General features: G+C 36.3%; 2 long non-coding RNA genes across 2 annotated transcripts; both read left to right on the top strand.

Annotated features, from left to right (window-relative positions):
• The first annotated feature begins 121 nt into the window (after positions 1-121).
• Positions 122-1047, top strand: LOC116164564. The gene is made up of 3 exons (XR_004143938.1): positions 122-247; positions 295-629; positions 686-1047. It is a non-coding gene; the product is annotated as an uncharacterized LOC116164564 (long non-coding RNA).
• Positions 1048-5996: 4949 nt separating this feature from the next.
• LOC116164516 lies at positions 5997-6339 on the top strand. Its single transcript, XR_004143922.1, has 2 exons — positions 5997-6237; positions 6289-6339. It is a non-coding gene; the product is annotated as an uncharacterized LOC116164516 (long non-coding RNA).
• The last annotated feature ends 658 nt before the right edge of the window (positions 6340-6997 follow it).

Raw genomic sequence — 6997 nt, 5'->3', positions numbered from 1 at the left:
ATATACCGGGTGAATCATTAGAACTGAGGACAGTTTGAATTTCGCGCGTACAATTCTAGTGTTTTTTACGTGATTGAATTGGCGATGATATATTTTTAGTTATTTTACTAATTCATATTAGTCACCAGTGCCGTCGTTATTTCGTTAATTTGTTGTTGTTTTTAATTTACTTTTGCAAACTGTATTATCAACGTTCTTAAAAACAGTTCTTTTCAGAGCTACGCTGTAAATTCAAGAGTTTGTTGAAGTAAGTAATTTAAGTAACGGTTAAATCACACTAATTTGCATTTGTAGGTTCTTGAGGATGCCCTTCACACAAGAACAAGATGCCTTTATTTTGAAGGCTCATTTTGGAAGTGCTGTACGTAATGAAGATGGAACGTGGTCATATTCGTTCCGGTCCTGTCGAGAGCAATTTATGGAAGAGTATCCCGATGTTATTATTTCTTATAAAGCATTTGCCAATCATAAGACACGAATTGTGGACCGATTTGAAAACAAGAATTGCATTTGTAAAGAAAAACATACCGGTCGTCCATTACTACGAAACGATGAAGTGGTCCAAGATGTCAGACAACGAATGGAGGCGAGTCCCAAAAAGTCAATCCGTCAGTTAAGTGCCCAAGCTGGTAAGTGGTACACGTAGAATGAATTTATACCTACTAACTTTATTTTCGAATTACAGGAGTGTCTTATTCAACATACTCTTGATGAACTACGAGCAGCAATTATTGAGGAACTAGAAAGAATTTCACCTGAAACTCTGGAGAAAGTGTTTGACAATATGAAGCGTAGAGAGGAATTGTGCCGTGAACACAATGGTGGACATTTTGAGCAATTTTTATAGTTCATTTAATACAATTTTAATATCGTGACTGTGCTTAGTGCAAATGTAAAATTTGTTGTAAAATGGGAGACTTATTTGTAAATTAAAAATAAATTATTACCCTTGGAAAGTGATTCTACATACACCACTGGAATTAGACAAATGATATTCTGTTATTACCAACCTTTAAAATTTTTAGTTTTGCGGGACATTCAAACTGTCCTCAGTTCTAATGAATCACCCGGTATCACCTTTGTTTATTAATTCATGAAACTTAATTAAAATTTAAGCCGCGAGAAACTATGCGTTCGGCCGTCTATTTACTTGTAATTGGTGGAATTACGGTTTGCTAATTACGCAAGGTACTAGTAAATTATACTAACTTATATGAAAACATTTTTTTTTATTTAGGCATCGACAACCAAGGTCATTAGCCATCACCCCTTATTACTTGGTGTTCAAAGTTGGTCCTTTAATCCCGATCGCTTTAAGAACTCTAGGGCTTTATGTATTTCCTTTGTCATCAGATCCCTCATATTCTCTCCCACAATGAAACTGCCTTTGTTGAACGAACAATGGGCACTCAGTAAGAATATGGTTCAATGTTAGTCTTGTGTTGCAGTTTTCACATTGCGGTCGTCTTTGTCCCGTTAGGAGATAGGAGTGAGTGATGTTCGTGTGTCCTATTCTTAATCGGCAGATGGTTACCTGGTCTCTCCTAGAGGTGACTGGGTATTGCCACCGTCGGACGGTGGTTTTTACCATTTTTAGCGACGTGTCGGTTGAATCCCATTCATTTTCCCAAATTTGGTGTCCAATTGTTCTTGCTGTGGATTTTAGATCATCCAGGATTGGTGGTACTATATGATCCGCTTCCGTTGCGCAGTGTGCTTTATTGGATTCCATAGGGGCCCATAGAAACTCGACACTTCTTCCGAGGGATTGTAGGTAAGTAACCGAATCAAAGATTTTATCCAGTATTATATTGTTTTTGATAATGTTCTTCATTTTCGCTAAGGTTTGTAGGGAGTTGGTGAGTATTAAGCCTGACTTTAATGATGTTGAAATGAACAATTCTATTCCCTTCCAGATGGAGATTTCCTCGGCGGTATGTACTGTGGCGCTATCGTCTAGCTTCCTGCCAATCACACGACCACCTGCTGATATCATTGCCTTGTCTTTGCGCTTGGGTGATGGATCCGTGAGTATATATGATATAGACATTCGGTCTGTTAAGCATCTTTTCCAGATGGTCCGTGAAGAGCTCATAACGACTCTCCAATGTTGCCTTCAACTCTAGGTTTATTTTTATTTCTGGTCTTATCCATGGAGGGTAAAAGCTGGGACTAAAAGCAAATGGAGCTGGTAGCGAGATTTGATACTTTTGTAGTAGCTCCACAACTCTCACGCTTAACGGCCTCATTGCCGTAGGCTTTTCCTGATGAATTGAAATTGAATTGGGACTGATAGTTTAATTTCATGAGCATGCATTGAAGTGTAAAGTTATACTGGTTTAGTTGATTTTAAAATGTTTATTGCTGCTGCCAAATAGCGCCTTAAATTATGGTTCTGGAGGAAGCAGACCTAGGCGGAACTGTGCCTATTATTATTATGTCAGTTGAGCCGCCAACGTTGGTTCTGTACATCGTAAGCCATTTTAACCCCTAATACCAGTCCCCATTTCCGTGGCCAACGGATGCCGAGTACTGTCATTTAGGCGTTTGGTCGTAGTAGAGCGAAAATTAAGGGATCAGTCACGTAAAGAGTGAGGAGAACCTCGCCCCCGGCTTCACCGTTTATTGGGAAACAATGGCATACAAAACAAAAAAATCTGGCCCGAAAGAGTGGAGAACCGGATGTTGTTGAGGTCGGTATCGCGGCGACGGGTTTAGCTGTAGGTGGTGCAAGTAGTGTAGAAAATGCTTAATACGCATCCGCCTAAATAAGGGGAAAACACTCGGAACCATTGTCTACGATGGAAGAAACCCAACACGGCTTCAGGCACTGTTAGAACGCGTAACATCTGGTTGTATCATGCTACCTTTGTTTATATGCAAGTGTGTGGTGTGTCGCTTTTACTTAGATTAAGGTATGAAACACAATTCGTAACAATGCAAGCGACTCGTTTAGTATTTATTCAGGAACACCTGTGTGCTGGAAATCAATAATTCTGTAAGTCCATGAGTCGGTTCTTCGATGCAGCTCTTATCACGTTTAGTAGCAATTTGACCACAATTTGTTCAAATTATTTTGTTCAGATGATGAGCTTCGGAAAATTGGTTCTTACTAATGCATCCCCTTTGAGTAATAAATATTTATGTGCATACACTTTTTCAAATGACAAAAGCTTGAAGTTCTCCAATTTATTGTGTTTTCGAAATGGGATGGAAATTCTATACGTTTTTATACCATATAGAAACACCAAATCTTAAGTAACTTACTTACATTAAAAGCGTAGTTTGTTGCATTATTTATCGAAGCGTGTGACAAAATTCTCCAAATTTGTCGATTTTACAGGAATTCCAACGGTGTATTAATCCCGGGGGTTTCTCAATGCTTGACGGCACTTTGGTTTATTATAACAGTAAGTTACCACATACTACTCCCAACTCACCCATAAATTCCATAGTGAAAGCAATGGAAATAACTGTTCAACCTCCTTGTGTCTGTCTAGCTTCCAAGAGTGAGAGAAAATAAAATGGAAAAGGTCCAACATTTTCGATTGTAAAACTGAAATCTCGACTGAAATATAAAGGATCGGGAACATAAATCAGTTTTAACTGTCATGTCGATAAACCACCGTGTGAGCTTAAATTTGATTCAAAACGTGATAAACAAAAGAATTCTCCATTTCAATTTATGATAAATCAGTTATAAACGTTTATGAAATTTAATCATTAATATGAGAGTTAAATATGCAATCGTAAATATCAACAAGATCGGTAATAAACCACAAATGAAATTCGCAATCAGAATTAAACCGCAATAATTTGGAGGAGGATTTATTTATTCTACCTAAACCACAATACAAACTAACACGGATGTGGTTTTATTTACGAAAACCACGCTGGTTTCTTACCCAAAAAAAACAAGCCACGCAGGGATGATCCTGAATTTTAATGAACGAGGTGACTTAATATAATGCAATCAATTATGAAATATAAAGATTCATCAATTAACCAAAGGTAAATGTCAGCGTTGCCTTAATTTGCAAGTTAAATGAGAATTAGCATAAATTTGCTGTTATTGGAAAATTCATTTCCTGTTTAACGCGACGGCCGACGTACACTTCGTAAATACAAACATGAAATAATAATAGGATATACGTAGTACGTACCTTATAATTTCAATTCATGTTTTTGACACGATGGCGGTTGTGGGGTAATTTTCTCAACGTTGTCGGACAGAATTGCTTTAACGAAGTTAGCTCAAAGACGCTCAAACCTAACTTTAGGGTAAGTATCTACTTTAATAAGCGTAAAAAGCGCTGAAAGCACAAAGAGATATTATAGTCCGTTTGAATAGTCTGTGATGAAATCGGATTAGGGTACCTTTTTTGTATGTATACATTCGCCTATACGCCCTACAGTATCGGAAAGTTGATCCCTTAGGATTCAAAATGGCGACCTTGCTTTATGAAGTACTCTATAAGTATACTAAGTGAAGGCGTTGGAAATGTTGAACCAAGCTCGGTGAAGACTTTGAACTACTCACAGGTTTTTAATGCGTTGCTCTTTCTCCTATTGGTTTCACACACTCTTACTAAATCGTTCTGTAATTCTTGACCGATCTACAAAAATGGCAAGAATTTCATGTAATTAAGTATACCGTGAAAGGTTCCACCCTGTATATACAACTTGCGACGATACATTCATATTTGAGACTTGGCAACCATGCAATTTCTAGGTGGGAAAAAGCTACCTGCGCCACATAAAGAAAGCACGAACGGGGGTTACGTTGATAATCTTGTCTTGATTTAACCGCAATGCAGAATCATGTTTAATATCGTTATGCTATTGTTTGTTATTGTCTACGTTTTTGGTGTAATGCTTGCTTAATTTATGTTTATTGATGTTGATTACTTGGTCTTGTCCCTGAAGTAGCATTTATATAAGTTTTGATCATTTTATTTTAATATGTGGAAATTACCGATTCGTTTGAATGCAGTCATGGGGGTGGTAAAAACTGTAGTCAAAATTGAGCTACGACACCTAATTCCGTGATTGTCTTTGACATTTGTAGGCTTGAAACCCCGAACGAGGGGCGACGCTACCTATATTGCGGGGGCGCTAATCAAAGCTCTTCAGTTCAGAATCTATGTGCGATAAATGAGTTACGATTCGTAATTTTCACATATTTCGTTTTTAGTTAAATTTGCTTACAAGGCCATGTAATTTTCCATCTTGCTTTTAACAAAAGGACTTTATTGCACTAACGATGAGTCATATCCTTTCTTAGAATCTTGGTACCTGCTTACCTGACTCATAATTTCCAAAACTTGTTTTTAACCTGTATGTTACCGCTTGAAGTTTACCTGCTACTTTTTGTGATGTTATAATTTTATGTTACGCATTAATTTTACAACACAATTTAATATTAATTTGACGGCTTGTTTTTTATTGGTAAGTTCTTTTTTTCCCAGCCTATTTCTATTTTTATTCGGTGAACTACCATTTTCAAAGTTTATTTTTGCAATGTAATTTATTTTGGACATAAATTTCCTACAATCATAATAATTAAGATCATTATTAAACAAACTTTTCACAATTTCAGTGTTTTATTTAACGTTCCTTCCCTACTGTGCTTCAGGTCATAGCGTTGTTTACAACTAACTAAGATTTTTATTTGTTACTCAGTTGTAAACGTTGATTAACAAGACAAAACGCAAACGGGTAAACGTCATGTTTAAACGCTACTGACTTGTAAAACTGACAGCAGACTTGTAAAACTGACAGCAGACTTGTAAAACTGACAGCAGACCTGTAAAAATTTTACAAGTTAGTAATCTAGTAATTTCATTGGCCAGAATTAATGCGAAGTCTCTGTTACATGGATCACATGATATTTTAGACATTTCTTCAAGATCAATTTAAGAACTAATTATTTACGTTTACAAATGAGTAACAAATAAAATATTGTACATTATACGCCAGGTAATAGTTTTTTTGTGTCTCCCTGCTTCAAAGCTTTGTTTTCTGTAGCCAAATTAGTCCAGAAAGTTATGATTTGCTGGCCTAGGCCGGCAAAAATATCACTAAAAATTGGTTGGTGGAACTGATTTAATTTGCAATGACAGTTCTAAATTTAAATTAAATTGTAAGAATGATAGGCATATTTTTTGTGCAAATTCCATTTTAAGCACTTTATGGCTTGGTAGGTAACATAGTAATACGTATATGTAAATGCGGTAGGTAAGTACCCTAATCAAGAATTGTAAGTTTCACTTACAAGTTTTCGTTTAGTGCGGTTATGACACTTGTACATGTTTACCGATGGTAAACTTACGGTTTATGGCAAAAAACAGAGAGCTAATTGAAAGTATAGGAAATTGAAGTTTACCTACTTCCACACTCGATGCCAGGAATGCCAACAAATGGTTTCGCATGTAAATTAACGCAGTCAAAAAACACAACACTAAACGGATGAAGAGTAACGACACTATATGTTTTGTAATTATTATTATTTCTGCCATTGTTAACATTAAACTGTATACATTATTCCATAAATTATATATCTACAAGCAAGTATATTTCTCTGAAGATGACAGTTTCCGAAAAGGAGGTGTACGCATATGAAAACGGTCTTCTTGTCGATATCTATGCTCATATCTATGATGAAAATTTCCGACATCAGTTACTTCCGTGTAGTAAGACCATAATAATCAAACGACACTGCATACACCAAATTGTAGATTTGCACGAAGCAATCATCGGCCCTCTTGCTGCTCTCCTCGTAATCGACAGCCAACGAGAAGTAGATATCCAAACAAACTTGTTATCATTCTTATATGTAATGGAATTAATATGATAAATCAATTTGCAAATGAAAACATTGCAACCCAATTCTCAAAATAGGTGTAAGCCGTAAGCACTAGCTGAAATTGAAATAAATTTCAAGGTTATGTTTCCCATTGAAATCAACTTAGGTACTACTTATTGGTTTTAGCGCAGC

This window comes from Photinus pyralis, unplaced genomic scaffold (assembly GCF_008802855.1).
Source record: "Photinus pyralis isolate 1611_PpyrPB1 unplaced genomic scaffold, Ppyr1.3 Ppyr1.4_LG2, whole genome shotgun sequence".
Taxonomy (NCBI): Eukaryota; Metazoa; Arthropoda; class Insecta; order Coleoptera; family Lampyridae; genus Photinus; species Photinus pyralis.
This window is presented reverse-complemented; position numbering and strand designations above follow the sequence as displayed.